We start from the raw sequence: 16,687 nt of genomic DNA, 5'->3' as shown, positions 1-16,687 counted from the left end.
ACACACATGCTCACACATACACGCTCACACACACACTCCAAACATTCTAACCCAAAGCTGTCTTTGCTCTTTGCTTTCAGCATGGCTTCCATCCAGAGCCAATTACGGAAAACAACAGCTCCCCAGCACTATTGCCAACAGTAATCTCAAGGAAAGAATTGCACCTACTCAAGCCTGAGAACATATTCAAGAAGTTAATTATTTTCCTAGTGTGGTCCTTGGAGCAGCCCTTTTTTTTTTTTTTTTTCCTTTACCTTTTTCCCTATAAAGTGCCATGGGGTATTATTCCTGTGGAACATATGGGGTACTATATAAAACTAAGTTGTTGCTGATTTTACTTGAAATCAGTTTTTATTTCCTGTTTTATGTCTACTTGTTTACAGCACCTTGAAACATCATCCCTGTGCTGAGGCCTTCGCAGTCAGAGCCGCCTCTCCCTGGTTCCTGGATAGCTCACTTCGGAGTGCTGCATGTCCCTGCATGTCGAGGGAAGGAAAGAGGTAATGCCAGAAACTAATTTTCAAATAAAATGGCAACATGATTGAAATGCATTCCTCTAAATTCAGTATCAATTAAGTTTAATGGTCACAAGTCTTTCATCGATTTATAGAGCTGTGTATATCATGATTTTTAGAGAGAACATTACTCCCTAGACAGCTCTCTAATTGAGAAAAGGATTCTATAGCACAGAGACCTTCGATTAATGTTCTATAGACATAATTTGTAGCTTTTTGTTCTGCTGGTCACTGCACCAGTCATACACGGACTTCACTTAGCAAGTTTGGGAAATTTAGTTGCAGCCACAGCAAACAAAGCCTGACAACTGTATTCTCCATGACAACAGAAATCTAAAGAAATGGTTAGTAACTGATTGGGCTTTTGTTCTTGTCTCATTTCCCATTATGGCAAATCCTCAAGGCAGCATGGAAATAACAAATTTCTAGTTGCTATTTACACAGATAACTGCCCCCAAAAGACCAAGTAGAAAAAGTAGCCAATGGATTGTGCCATTGGCTTTATTCAGGAGCACGTTTCTAGAAAGAAACAGGCTTAGGACTTACATAGGCCTGGGTTCCAATGCTGGCTCAATGATACACTTGATGTGGACAACGTGACATAATATTGATTATTCATTATTGGCTTTGGAAGTCATGGTGAGTAACTTACATACAGCTGTATGTATCAGTGTCCTTATGTGGTAAGCACTTATCAAAGACTTCCCACTCTACTTCCTAACACCTTAGGGTCAATGTTCACTACACTTATGGGATGCAGTGACTTCCATGTGAAGGGTAACCCGTTAAAAAATCTCAAGAAATGGGTGAGAGTGGCATGGAAGTGTCCCTACACCACCCGCAGATGATTACATTCTAGTTGCCGTCTGGTTTTTCTGTTTTATATTGATTCTTGGCAGCGTACTATTGCTGGACTTAGTGATTGCTTACAAACTCAGCTTCCCCTAAGAACTAACGAGCTAATTTGAGCTTCCCAAGAATGCAGGGTAGTGATTAAAATGCCAAAGGCATGAGCCAGTTAAGCTCTAAAGAAGTCCTAAGACAGAAAGCAAAAAAAAAAAAAAACTGAGAAACTTGGAAAATCTAGTGACACCTCAGGACTTCACATACTTCCCTGGGCAAATCAGTGACCCAAAATTCATGCTGGCTCTGATGGAGGTAGGGGAGAGCTGGGACAGCGGCCACTTCATGGCACCCTTGGAGTTCCATGCCAAGAAAGGCTATTCGTTGCATCACATAGAACTGGATTTGGACCTCATCTCTGCCACTGGCAAGCTGTGTGAGCTTGAGGAAGTTACTTAACCTCTCTGGGACTTGGTTTCTATCTCTAAAAGGAGTACTTTCTTCATAGCATTGTTTTGGGGATTAGGTAAGAAAATGCACTGAAAACAAAAGGCCTAATGATGTGAAAAGTATTACAATTAAGGCTTAGAGAGCTTCAGAAAATCTCTTCAAGGTTCTATCTCCTCTCTAAAATGATTATGATAACGTTTCCCACTTTTTAAGGCTGTTGGGAGGATTATGAGCTAGTTCATGACTAGCATTTACAAATATTCCCTGGCATATATTAGGTTCTACATAAATATTAGAAATTTATATTCCCCCTATTGTCCCATTCCCTAGACCATTTGCTTTTTTCTCTACATACCACCCCCCAGCACCATGCTTGAACTCCTGTATATGTCTCTCCTCTTATGTCCAGCTAGGATTCCACAAAGAGCCTTAGAAACCAAACTTCAAATGGACAACATGGCTTCCTAATAGGGTAATTCTCCTATCTCTGCCCTGATAGTCATGATCAGCCATTTTTAGGTTAACTTCAGCTTTTCCTAGGAACAATAGCCATTAGCCAAGTAAATGTGACATCTCAATCTCTTTTATAAAAGTGAGAAGTGTGCTAAAAATATTGCTGGTTATTTCACAGTTAATCGGCTTCCCTTGAAGAGGTGGTATGCCTCTGTCCTTGTAGGAAGTCTCATGTTCACTTCTGGTCACCTTGTTTCAAGAGAAGTGGGAGTGAGATTGAAAAGTGCTGGAGAAGGGTATGATCTTGCTCAGAGGTGGAGGAAGATTTATGTGCTATGAGAAGCAACAAAGAAGAGGATTAGCAGAAGCTTAGGATGAATTTGATAGCAGGACTTAATATTACAAGGGCTTAATAAAAATTTATCAGTCCCCCTTTGTCAACTTAACAGCAAAATATGAGTGCAAGTGAATGCTCAACAATACCAAAAGGCTGCAAATGAGAATCCATACTGGAAAATAGTTATTCACACAAAATGTTTACTTGTGCAAATCTCCGATGTCAAAGACATTTCTATAACCAGGATTCTGTCCCTACATTTTAAAAGACTGAACAATTTTGTGCAATAAAAATATATGATTATGCAAGTATGTCCAACATGGGTAATTAAATTTCATGCTTCAGGAGACAAATTAGTTGTTGAGGGATATCTGGAAGACAATTCTTCTGCATGTATGTCATTTCACAGCTAGCCAGCCTTCCCAATGGGGCTTTGCTGTCCTGCTAGGAAACGAATAGGGGCACTGTCTAGAGAAACATTTAATAAAGCAAATTCCTTTTCATTTACTCTCAACATTTCTTACCCTCAATTTGAGTGTTGATTAGCCCTTGGAGTTTGAGCTTATGCTAGGCAGATCCCAAACTAAAGACCTTGAAGAGACCAGGTTTGTTGGTGTTCGTAGTTTCCCAGAGTGGCCTGGAAAATCTATTTGCAGGTTCTTAACCAAATTCTTAAGATGACCTCAGGCAAACTCCATCTTCCACTGAAGTTCTTTAGGCCCAAATGAATCAGGGAGAAACCATCACTGTGGAGCTTTACTTTGCAAGAATGGAGGCCCAGGAAAAGAGTTGATGATTTCTGGATTGTGGGCTTTCCAGAGTCCTAGTCAACTGCATCAATGAAGAGTGTACGTTTGGATTTAGTTACCCATTCTTGTAAAAATATAATTCTTCATTAAAAGTGGAAAGTGTATCGGGAGGAAATGGCAGTAAGATTTTATCTCTCATGAAAGAAAACTGTATCTTCTGAGAAAAAATGATGTTTTTGAGACGATTTTCTCAAAAATGATTTGAGAAGTGTCAAAAGAAAGGCTCTTTGTCAGGGAGATGCAGCACAGCTTCTAATAGACAGCATTTTCATACTCACACATATCAAATGGAAGGATTGAAAAGTAAGAAAACTTTTTAGATCATGACACTATTTGGATAAATTGCTTCTTTTTTACGTCTATGTTTTCACATTATTTTACACATTATTTTGGGAAGGACAAACCATTGTCAATTTTAAGCTAACTTTTGCATTAAAGTTAGTACTAACCTAACCTTAGTTTCCAGCATTTCATGTGTCCCTTCCCTTATTAATTAGGTGACAATCTACTGACTTCAGTTAAAAGCTCTATAGATCTAAAGGGCACTGGGTCCTGTCTGCTAATGGTCAGATTCCAGTTCTGGACTCACTCATAGCAGGGTTTACACTCTATGTCCTGATGTTCAGGGAGAAATTGTAGCCATAACTCCAAACACCATAAATAACTCAAGAACTCCCTTGAAGGTATATGAGGCAGGATAGAAAAGATTACTACTACACTCTGCTGGGTTAGACTCTTTATCAAAATCATCTCTTTTAATTTTCACAACTGTGAAAAATACACATCATAATGTGTATTTGCATTCCCATTTTGTGGATAAGAAACTAAGGCTCTGAAAGGCTGGAAAATTTAGCTGAATTTATTGTTCAATTATTAACTATGTTAATAATTTTAACTCTCACCTGAATGGCTTCAGATCCCATGTTCTATTCATACTCAGATCAGAGCAGGAAGGAGAAAGTGAATACGGCAGATTGTATTTTCTAAAAATGGCCACAGCAATATTTCCAATCCTGCATACTCTTGCAGTTTTGTCTCTTCTCTTGAGCATATGCGGCCTTTGTGACTATCTTGATGAATAGACTGCAACAGAGGTGACATTACAAGGTTTTCAGGGCTGGGTCATAAAAGGCAGTCTGCTTTCTGTCGCCTTCCTCCGAGTGAGCCTTCAGACGCCTTTGAGCTGCCACTTCTTGGAACAGAGATGAGCTATAACTACCAGGCCCAAATTGCAGATTTGCTAGCAAAAACACAAACACAAAACAAAACAAAAAACATTGCCATTGTTTTAAGCCACTACATTTTGGGATAATTTGTTATGCACCCATGGTAATAGTGACAATCACAGAAAATATTAACTCCATACTTAGAAGCATGATTTTAGCACAATAGGTGAATCATGCTAATATACATGTATGCTTGTATGCATAAATGTGAATACATAAATGTGGACACCCTGAACATGGATCTAGTAGAACTCATGACAAGGAATCATAAGCATATACCTCGCCTGCCTGCTCTATTCCCTCCCTACTTGCCCACATCTCAGAGACATTTCCAGAAGAGTCAAAGAGTAAAGACCCGTTTGCATGTGATTTTCAGACAGTTTTCTTATAGTGAACAGTGGCAGCTGTGGCTACTATCCACTAAGTCTGCTTTTTCATGTCCCTTTTTTTTGTTCCTCTGGAGAGCTCTTCCTGCACTCCATGTCGTCCCCAGGAGCTACCAGTTCTAATGCCCTGTTGCCCATCATTAACAGCACTTCCATAGAATGCACTGGCTCACTCAGGCGGGCAATTCAGTTCCCCACTTGCATCCTAGAGATTGGTTCAAGGATGGGCATGTTACTCAACCAAGGTCAATTTGCACGTAAGCTGAAATTGATAGCCGGACTCTGGAAAAGAGATGTCTTCCGTGGCTGACTCATTAGTCCCAGCTCTTTACTCTTCCTTCTATCCACACCCTTTGCCCTATAACTTTGCAGTTCTTCCAATTAAAATGTAAGACATATCTCCTTGCCCCTTGACTTTGGACTGGGCTACATAGCTTATTTTGGTCAATGGGATATTAGTAAACATAATGTGAGCAAGGGCTTGAAATTTGCTTGTGCTTTGGGATGTGTACCTCTGCTTTTAACTTGAGAAAAACTTCCTCGGGGAGCTTTGTTCCTTCATTGTTGGCCCAAGAATGAACACAAATGGAATAAAGCTACTCTGGCTGCCTCAGAATGAAGCAAAGCCTCCCTACAGTCAACCTTCGAATTAATGAAATAAATTCTTCCTATACTATGGAGATTTTGTGGTTTATACGTAGCATTTTTGAAAAACAATGGGTAACATACGTTTTCTCTCCGTGCAGCTGCTAAGCCAGAGAAAACATAAATTCAAGTTCCTAGTGTCTGTCTTGTGGAGACAGCTCAGCTGACAATAAGGCTAGGTAGGGGTTAGCAGAGCCAAGAGATGGAGAGAAAAACAAATCCATCTGAGCCCATGGACCCAGCTGCCTAAAGCGTTTGAATCTTCCTTTGTAGTTTCCAGTTACAGGGGTAACAAATCCCTTTTAAAATTATTTATTTATTTACTTATTTATTTAACTTCCTTAAGATCAGTTTGAATATCGCTTCTGTCACTTGATACAAGAATAGCCTAGACTAATAATGTGTCGTGTAAACCATCTCTGATGCCTTCCCTGCCTCTAGATTGCATTCTTCGCTGCTACCCACAGAACCGTTTCTGGCACCTGAATAACTGGCTTTCAGCCAGATACTGTGTTGGAGGGTATAAAAGATTTTCCACTTAAAGTTTTCTTAAAGCTATGAATGGTCCCATCGGCCCACCCTTCCTCCTGCATGGGATGCAACAGAACGGGGCCCACAGAGGACATGGCTTGGTTTCCATCAGGGGTGGCAGGGTTTCGCTGTCATTTGAAAAGACTAACTAGATTTTGACTCTCTTGGGGGTCTGGGAAGGACAGGAAGCTGTGGTTGAATGCAGGAGACTTCAGCTTTCTCTTTCTTCCTAGGGGCGGGCAGTATCTAGCCAAATTTGGAGCATGGGGTTGGTAGCTTCATGCTTGAGTTACTGGTTCGAATCCTAGAAGGTTGATTTATGTCCCAATGATACAAGATTCATGCCAGAAATAGAGAGCCCCCCGCCCCCACATATGTGTACATGTGTATTTTTCTGCTGTTTCCCAGCTCTTGGGGTATTTCAGAAATGTAACCCAAAAGATACTGTGAATATGTCCTACTCTGTGTGAATAGCATGGGAATGCCTGAAGAGCTCCATTTTTCTTACCAGTGAGTGAGATTCTAGTTTCGTGTCTTTCCCAGGTTATTCTCTTCTTGCAAGTCTCTTCCCCCTCCCTGCTCTTCCGTCACAGGGCTTCTATCCTACAACTCGCCAGCAAGAGCAAAACAACAGCACCTCATGCACATACTTGATAAGATATTGAAGGAGGTTGAATCGCCATGGTGAACAAAGGCCCCGGGCCCCTGCCAGCATGTGGGGCCAGGCCTAGAAATCAAATGTGACGTCCCTTCTGTGGCAGCCACTCCACATGCTAATGACAGGTCCAGTGGGCTTGTGTTCTTCAATTTTAATTATGAAGCAGAAGTGTAATAAGACCGTGTGGCAGGGAACGCTGTGGAGCTTGACAAGGTATTTTATCAACATATTATTATATTCAGACATAGGCGAGCCCAGAGGATGGTGCAGGGCTCTGAAACCAGCCGAGGTCTTGGCAGACCCACTGTTTCTCACCTGTGGGAGTGGCCTCAGGGGGAGAGGCTTAACCACCCTGAACATGAGTCTCCTCGGGCCTGGGAATACAGGTCAAGAGTGTTGACAGAAGGTGTCATAGTCCCCTGTGGAATCCGTCAGTGTGGATTTGGTTTTCTTCCTGAACATCCACACTCATGGCCACGTGAGGGATGTGGTCCCATCAAAGTCATGTTGTGAAGCGACCTGTTGCCAAGCTCCTTGGATGCATTAGGCATTCTTCATAAATGTCTCATGTAATGTTCACAACGATGCTGTGAAGTAGACCGTTGTAAACACTGCCATGGCCTCCAGGATCCATTTTCCCCTTTATCCCCACAAATGCACAGCGGCCTGCTTTTGTTCAGATGGACAATATCCCAACTAAACAAAGTTGATTTCCTGGGCTTCCTCAGAGCTACGGGAGACCCTGTGCTTCATCTCAGGCCAATGAATAGTACGTGTGAATCCCCTGGGGAAGGCTCTCTGGAAAGCTATTGCTTTCGGACAATAAATGACAGATTCAGTTGGCTTGTGCCCTTTGCCTGCTACTTAACCTCTTCCTTTTTGCCTGTGTGAAAGATCAAGATGCCTGGAAGGACAGCAGTCTCCTCACAGTCATGTGCATGACAGGACGGAAGAGGAGGATGAGAGAAGGAATCCAGACTCCTGACCAGTACATCCGTATCATCATCTCCATGTTACAGATGGGGCATTGAGGCTTAGAAAGGTGAAGCTGTTTGTATAAAGTCACAAATTCAAACCTCCATCTCTCTAAATCCAGATTCCATGCTCTTTCCATAAGTTCTGGTTAGAGTATAGTCTCAAGAGCAGAGATGTTAAAGAATATATGTGTGCATTATTTATTTTTATTTTTGTTTTTTTGAGACAGAGTCTTGCTCTGTCACCCAGGCTGGAGTGCAGTGGCATGATTTCAGCTCACTGCAGCCTCATTCTCCCACGTTCAAGCAATTCTTCTGCCTCAGCCTCCCCAGTAGCTGGGATTAGAGCACCTGCCACCACACCCAGCTAATTTTACTGTTTTTAATAGAGATGTGGTTTCACCATGTTGGCTAGGCTGGTCTCAAACTCCTGACCTCAGGTGATCCACCTGCCTCAGCCTCCCAAACTGCTGGGATTACAGGCATGAGCCACTGCACCTGGCTGCATTTATTCTTAACTCTAAAACATACTGTTGGTTCTAGGTGGGGCTAAATTCCTGGGACAGGGAAGCTACTTAACAGGCAGGCATGGATGGGAGGTCAGTGACCACGGAGGGCTCAGAAAATTCTTTCGTGGTAAGATTTGGTCCACAGCCCTGAGGAGGATACTCAGTACCCACTGGCTCTCTCTTCCTGCGACCCTGTGACTACTTCAGAGAAGATGGCCTCAGGAGTGCAAGTTAGTGATGATGTTGCATTTTTTATGACATGAAAGTTTGGAAATGCTCCATACCAGAAGAAATCAAGAAAAGAAAGAAGGCTGTCAATTTTATTTTATTTTATTTTTTGTTTCAGTGCAGACAAAAAGTGCTTCATGGTAGAAGAAGGCACAGAGATCTTGGTGGAGATGTTGGCGTAACCACAACTGGTCCTTTCAAGCATTTTGTGGGAATGCTTCCTGAAAACGATTGCCACTATGCTTTGTATGATGCACACTTTGAAACTAAGGAATACAGAAAAGAAGAGTTGATGGGTTTTTGTGCTTTTTTTTTTTAATTTTAATTTTTTTTGGCACCTAACTAGAACCTGTGAAAAGTAAACTGAACTACGCAAGCTCCAAAGATGCAATCTAAAAGGAATTTTAAGGCATAAACATGAACAGGCCAGAAGATCTCAATCGGGCTTGTATTGCTGAAAAGTTAGGTGGGTCCTTAATTGCAGCCTTTGAAGGACGCCCTGTGTAGATCATCATTCAGTGCCATACATTGAAAGCATCCATGTTTAATGTTATTCTTTCACTATATAAATAAAGCATATATATTTAGGCCAGGGTCTCACTGAAGGGGAGCTGTCTTGTCATTTTTTAGCGTAAATATTCTAGAAACACATGCAAACAGTCCTAAATAAATCTAAAGTCTGAAGTTAAAAAAAAAAATTGGGGAATTTCTAGGTATAGCCTTGTATATACTAACAGCAAGGCGATAGAATTAAATAAAAGCTACCATGAAGAAAGAAAGAGGGGTATCACTAAGTGGAAATTGTATGTAAATTCGAAGGAAGCAAATGAACTCCTATGGTGTTCTAGTGACAACAAATAGGATTTTTATTTTCTTCTCTACCCCTTTCTTCACCCCAGTGAAATAGATTTCAGAAGCACTGTTACATCAGAAAGGAAAAGAAAGAGATTGCATTTGTGTTCAAGACGCTGGATTTTAAAATTTTTGCTATTCAAAAGGTTCTGTGCCCTTTACAAGTAGGGGTGAAATTACACTGAAAATCACTTTTTTTTTATTATCTTTGAAATGGGGTTTTACAAAAGGGTGGCAGGAGGGAATCTTGTCACGGACTTCTTTTTCTTTAATGAGCTCTGGTTTCTTAATGTATCATGGATCTGCTTTAAAAACCTCTTTATTCACATGTAGTTTAACTCAGGGAGAATTAAGCAGGTCAAACCCAAACACGTTTTTCACTTGTACCAAGAGTAAATGATTTTCCCCTGGAAATACCTGAAGAAGAAAATTATAAAGAGAGATTTGATTCTAAAGTCCAGAACCCTTGAGCCCTGAACTTCAGGGATATTGTTCTTGCTTTGATCACAGATACAGAAAAGAAGAAACAAACCCCCAGTATGTTCTTATCTGTTTCTTGCCTTTAGAGGGGAAAGACCACATTGGATTTCTCCCAAGAAGTGAGAAAAGACATGCATAATTTAAAGGTCATTTCTGGAGGGATGTATGGCTTAGGACCAACTCTCCCCCAATCAGCTGACTTAGAACTGCGTTGTCCCCAATCAGATGGCTTAGTACCATCCCTTCTACATCATCAAAACTGCCCACAGCAGTCTGGGAGTATCCAGCAGATATTTATCTAGTTACTACAGTGCAGTGGGAATAAACTCAATGCTATAGGAAGGGAGAGATAATGGAAGATGTGGCATCGTATGTCAGGATTCTAAGCCAATCTGACACTCAGGGTTATGCTAAGGTCATGTGCAGTCCAGAGAAGGCCACTCCCTGCACTCCCTTCTCCATGCTGCAGGATTTTTATTCAGGTGAATCCAGATAAAAAATGAATATACCCTTAAATGGTGAAATCATAAGCAATGGCTGTAAGCAGAAGTGGTTCAGGGCCAAAGAAGCTGTTTGAGGTAACGGCACCTCCCAAAGACAAGGGACAGGAACAGGAAGGTAATTGATGCAAGGCAGTTGATGATCAGAAGATAATGCCATTTCCGTTCATACTGGCTGGGAGAGCTGGTTGAGGTGTGCAAAGGAAATAAGGCATGGCTGAGGCTGACACATGCTCATTTGTACAGATATTTTAATAATAATAGCAAACACTTAGTGAGGCTTTACTTGTGCTAGGCAGTGTGCTAAGAACTTTGCATGGAGTGCATCATTTTGTTTTCACAACTCTATGGAATTATTTCTAGATCCTTTAATAGAGAGGAAGATGAGGCTTGGAAAAGTTAAGTAACTTGGGCATGTCACTATGGTAGTTAGGGTGGTTAAACCACGATTCAAATGTGAGCAGCCAGACCCTCGACTTGAACTCTTAACCCTCACTAAAGTCACGATTTCTACTTTGTGCTGGTCAATGCCTTGAGCCCTGGGAATACCAGCGTGATTGAGACATTTCCTTCTGTCTTGGAGCTGATTATATTTTAACTTATAGATTTGCAATATTAAATATTTTTGCCATGATAATCATCTTTCTTTTGAGGACTACAAATATAATCTACCTGATACATTTGAATTCTTTCTAGTCATTTTTCACTAATTACCAGATTTCTTCCCTGCCTGACTTAGTGTCTTGTCCCAAATCAGATAGGGAGGAGAGGGGAAGGAATGGAGGTTAGAAGCCTCAATTCACCTCACCACATGGACACGTACAGAGAATCAGAAGTGAACATAACTTCTAGAATAAAAGCAAATCTCATGTGTTAGAGATGAGAGGAGGCTGGAGGAAAGAGAGATTAATTCTAACTGGGGGAGTTGGGGAAAACATCCGAGGAACAGTGACATTGGGCTGGGTATTGAAGCCTGGTTCATCACCTGAGTACCTGTTTATCCAGCCACCTAGACCCTGAAGCAGATTCATTCAAACTTTGTGGCCTGGAGATGGTACTGCTTGACACATAGAATTACCCCACCAAAAACTGCCCAAACTTCCTTCATGTCCTGGGGAAAAGGAAGAAGAAAAGAGGAAGGAAGGAAGGAAGGAAGGAAGGAAGGAAGGAAGGAAGGAAGGAAGGAAGGAAGGAGGGAGGGAAGGAAGGAAGTTAGGAGGGAAGGAAGGAAGAAGAGGGGGGAAGGAGAGAGGGAGAAAGGGCAAAAGGAGGACAAAAGGATGGAGGGAGGGAGATGGCATATAATGAGAAGAACAAAGGATAAGTAGGGAAAGAGCCTAGTTATTTCTTGAGCTCTCTCAGTACTTAAGGGCTCCCTCTGCCTCCAAATCCTAAATTTTGGAGCCACCTTAAAGAATCCCCTTGACACTGATTGTCCCATTAGTCAGTCTCAACCATGGCTTCTAGGAAATCTTGATCATTTTCAGGGGAAATGGTCCAGGCATGCATTATTTTTGTAAATTCCCAGGTGATCTAATGTCCAGCCAACATCAAACACCTTTTTCATGGACCACACAGAGCAGACAATCCTCTCTTGTGATTGTACTTCTGCAACTCTGCCAGGCTTTTGGTCTCACTTGGATGCTGTGTGGCAGGTGAGCCTTGTCCATGTTCAGATCATCCTCAATGCTGAGTTGTAAACTGCCATCCTGTCTGTTAAGTACCAGGGCCCTGTAGCCATATAAAAGGATTGAAGTCTGGAAGAATTCATGAGGCCCAGTTCTCAAAATCTGGTTCTCCATAGTTAGTATTTGACAGGAGTGGGGAATAAAATTTCAAGTTAATAGCAACCTCAGGGTTTTACTTCTTATTGAACTCCCCTGGAAAGAACCAAAGATCCAGTAGAAAGGGCTGACACTGTTTGAAGAGGGTCATTTGGTCCTAATGAAGAAGATAAACAAAGTGGGTAGTTGTTTCCTGCTTAGAGAAAGGTCACTGGGGTGACCTTGTGAACAGGTCTTGTGAATTGATATTTTTAAAACCTCCATCTTATCTTCCTTATCAATCACTTTTCACAATAAACAATACAATTTTGTGTAGCACATGTTATTTCCTCATTTCAAACGGCTCTCAGTAACACTATTTGGCTAAACGAATAAACAAAAAGTCTCTGGGAGGGCATGGGGATGTAAATTATCACCAACTAATGAGGCCAGCTGGGATCATTCTGACCAGGAATCTTTAGACCTTCTACAGTGCATTTACTTTTCTTCAATCCTCCACCAAACACTGTGCCAACAGTCTTCAGGCTTTAGCTTATTGACTAAAGTTGTCATAAAGGTGCCAACTTGAGCCCTATCATGGTTGTTATGTGGCTGTTGACAGTCACTGAATTAAAGACCCCTAAGACCTGCTGCTCACCCAGCCAACACTAGATGTGTAACAGATGCCCAGCAGGCTTAGGAGCTACCTTGAATGGATTCGTTTCTATCACCACATCCTCCATGTGACACTCTGACCTTGTTCAAGGAACACCTGTAGCTATTTCTCAAGGCATTCAGCAAGAACATGAAATGGTCTCAAGTTCAAAGGTATCCCATACTTTTTGTTCTTTTATTTAAAGCTTCTTGATGTCTTGGTCCTATTCACTGTGTGATTTTTTCTAATAATTACATACTAAGTCAATGGCCAAATATAAAATGCAGGAGAAAAATCATGTAGCTATATAAAGCCCGTGCCTTAGTGGACTCATTTTGTATTATAGTAAAGATGTCAGAAACATGGGAAATGTTAACTAACTAATGGTGTTCTGGAATCTTTCACCCCAAAAAATTCTCCGGCGAATCATTTTCAAAGAGCTCTTGAAATAGTTTTAGAGACTTTCGCAGTCTAAAGAAGTGGGTACACTGGATAGAAATAAAGATATTTGAGAAGGCTTTTGCCAAATACCCGGTTGTTATTCAGGAGGCATTTTGGCATTCAATTTACGAATTAATTATCCATTCAATTCCTTGAGAATGTCAGATTTCTGAGTGCCAGCGCAGGGACATCATCAGCACTCGGAGGGGGAGTGAGTGCTGGCCTAATGAGGTTTGGTGCTTTCCTCCCTTTTCCAGAATCCCCCACCCCAAGAACAAAGGCCTTCTTCTCCTCAGCCGGATATCTCAACAGAAACTTTGAGTTACGTGGGAGAAGGGAGAGAGACGATTAAAGGCCTGGAAAATGAGACCTATGAGAAATAGTGAAAGGAGTGGGGATTACTGAACCTGTGGAAGAGAAGCGGAGGAATGACTTAACAGTCTTTCCCTTCTCTTTGAAAAGCTCTCACATGGAGGAACGCAGCCAGCTGTTCAGCATCTCCGTGAAGACCAACCGGGAGGAAGCCGGTTCAAGCTGCAGCATTAGGGATTTAGAACACAAGAAAGAATTTCCTGGCTTTGAGAAATGTTAAACATCAGGAAAAGTTACCCACAGGGGTTGAAGAATCTCCTTCTCTTGGGGTATTTAAAAATAGATGTTCTTAGCTGTCTCAAATGATTTAAAGATCTTACCTAACACTTGGGGAGGGGTGGAGGAGTTACAACCAGATAATCTCATTCTGAGTATCTTTTGCTTTTAAGAACTAAGAAGTTATTTTCAAAAAAAATTTTAAGACATTTAAATTAGACTTACATTCTCCTTTGACTCTCCTTTGTCAATTTAGTATAACTGTATGAAGAAGCATTAAAAAAGGAGGAAACACCAGGATTTAAGGCAAAACAAATCTCATTTATAGTTCCATCTTTTTAAGCTATTTGTTCTTGAGAAGATAAAGACCTCAACTTCAGTTTCCTCACCCGTAAATTGGAGCTCAAACTACCTGTATTACTGACCTCAGTTACTATGAATATCAAAGGAAACATGAAAATGCTTTTAACAGTGCAAACAATTATATAAGTGCAAAACATCATTATGGGGAGGTATGTTTTACATAAACCCCTCAATATTTCTCTGTTTATTTCAATTCTGTAGGAGCTAAGAGTCAGGCCTGACAAAGTAAAGTTACGCTCTCCATATCTCTAACACATTGTCAAGAAGGAAGTGGAGAGGATTTTACTTTGAAATCTGGCCTTGGAATATTTCCTGATCGTCTGACAAACCCAAGGACTTCCAACTAGAATTTCAAACTTGGGCACACATCAGAGCTCCCAGTCGAGCATTTGGTGCAGTGGGATCCAGGTGAACAAGCTATGATCCTGTTCCAACCCTTCTCAGATAATTTTCATAAGGAAAGGAGTTGGAGGGGATTCATGTGGCTTAAAAAAGCAGTCAGGGAAAAGTTGCAAAGCAACCCCGACACAGGTTCTGAGGAATGGCTCCTTACAACATGCTGTAGGAAGCTCAGCCTCCTGCTCTCTCCTCTTGCAAGGTCTCTTTAATTTGGTGAGTGTCTGACTGTTTGGAAGTGTTGATTAAGAAACCACATCACTACTCTAGAGTCAGTTCCCCAGGGGCCTGGGTTTCACACGGAGGGGAAGCCATTGTTCTGCCACTGTGTGTGTTCCCGCCACCCTCCAAGTTTCCCTGTCATTTTCTTTTTTCAAAACTGCCTCCCACAGTGAGACAACTTCCTGGAGTCCTGGAGTGGGCCATTTCCAAGGTATTGGTATTGTTTTACCAGAGAAACTGCATTGGGATTCTACTCCAGAAAGAATCCAGTTGTGGCTATAGTCAGGCTTTCCCTCTTGCTATTGTAAAAGTGGATTTATCCCAAAAATACTAGGCAAAGAAAAGAAGGAGAAAAGAATTTCTTGACGGAAGGAGTGAGTGAATAGCTAGAGAACCAAGATGGGAATTACCATGAAAGCTTCAAGCTCAGGGAAAACCTGCTCCCGAAAAGGCAGAGGAAAGAATAACAGGGAGGCCTTTATTCTGCAGTGATCTCTACATAAACCCCTGGAGTTCAACACACCAGCAATCCTGGCAGAAAAAGCGCTCCGAGAGAGGCAGAGGACCCCCAAATTCATCCAACTGCCTCATGGTTGGAATCTGCGTGTGCAGCAAACAACCAAATCTCAAAAGGGAATACCACTGAGCATTTTCATTTTTGTTCTCAGAATAGTTCAACTTTTTCTAGGGCCTGACTCTTGAAGGCATATATATATATTTTGTTTGTTTGTTTGTTTGTTTGTTTTCTCTTCCTACTGGTCCCCTGGAAATTTCTCAGGTAAGAGAAGGAAAACAAGAGTGATAACAAATGCTGCTTCGGGGGGACAGTCACATTCCAGGTGAATTCCTGCTACTTAGTTCATTCCCATTTTGTCCTTTTTCCTAAGGGGAGAGGAGTGTTTTTTATGGAATGTTTTTTAGCCCACTCTACATGCTATGGGGTATTTCTTGCCATAGTGAAGCTCACACCACATCAAATATGCAGGGGGCCACTGAACCATGATTTCTTGAGTCATGCAGTTTTAGCCTTCAAACAAATACCTGTAAGGAAAAATGGGAGGGTCCCCCCCCAATATGGTTACGTACCATAGTGGGTTGTCGGAAGGAAGTTGCATTGATGAAACAATTAGACAGTGATTAATATGCGCCATAACTCATGGCGATATTCCTGTTTCAGCATTCACCCCTTCACAGAATGATGTCCAATTACTCACTATTGATCAGCAATTGTATTGCACAGAATAGAATGGCAGCGTCAATCCATTTCGTCCTATTGAGTTTCAGCCAATAACAATTGATATTTGGCACATGTTTCCCAGAGACATTTGTCTGCCATCAGGGAGTTGATTAACAGGTTGGCAGTTTGTATGTTTGTGAAAAAGGGAGGAAAAGTGTAAATCCCGCTTATGAATTTGTTCTCATACCTGATGTGGAGAATAAGGCAGTCGTTACAATCAGCTGTTTGCCCTGCCAAGCTGTTCGGATTCAACACTGTTCGGCCCTTATTTTTTATTGATAATCATGTGAATAATTAAAGTCCAACTACATGAAACCCACATAAATCATCTTCAGTAGGCACGTAAGGGACCTGGGCTCAGCCATTGCTCACAGCATAAATTAAGGCCAAAATATTCACAATGTAAACTAGGCATGTCATTGCCTCCCGCAGAATTCACAGTAACCTGCTTGTCACTCAAAACCTGTCACCTTCAAGGGAGTCAGTATGCAAAGGACTCTTCTCTCTCTAACTATCACAGGGACCACTGGCTACCTTTTGCCTTTCATTTGCCTCAACCATCGATGTTACGTAAGCAGATGACATGCTATTTGTTTTGAAAATCCCACTTGCTTCATTTGGCGATT

General features: G+C 41.5%; 1 pseudogene; it reads left to right on the top strand.

Annotated features, from left to right (window-relative positions):
- Positions 1–8,548: 8,548 nt before the first annotated feature.
- LOC108543429 (destrin pseudogene) lies at positions 8,549–9,071 on the top strand (annotated as a pseudogene).
- Positions 9,072–16,687: the final 7,616 nt, after the last annotated feature.

Source organism: Rhinopithecus bieti, unplaced genomic scaffold (assembly GCF_001698545.2).
Source record: "Rhinopithecus bieti isolate Rb0 unplaced genomic scaffold, ASM169854v2 scaffold_22522, whole genome shotgun sequence".
In the NCBI taxonomy this organism is placed as follows: domain Eukaryota; kingdom Metazoa; phylum Chordata; class Mammalia; order Primates; family Cercopithecidae; genus Rhinopithecus; species Rhinopithecus bieti.
Note: the sequence above shows the minus strand (reverse complement) of the source record. Positions and strands in the feature narration are given on the sequence as shown.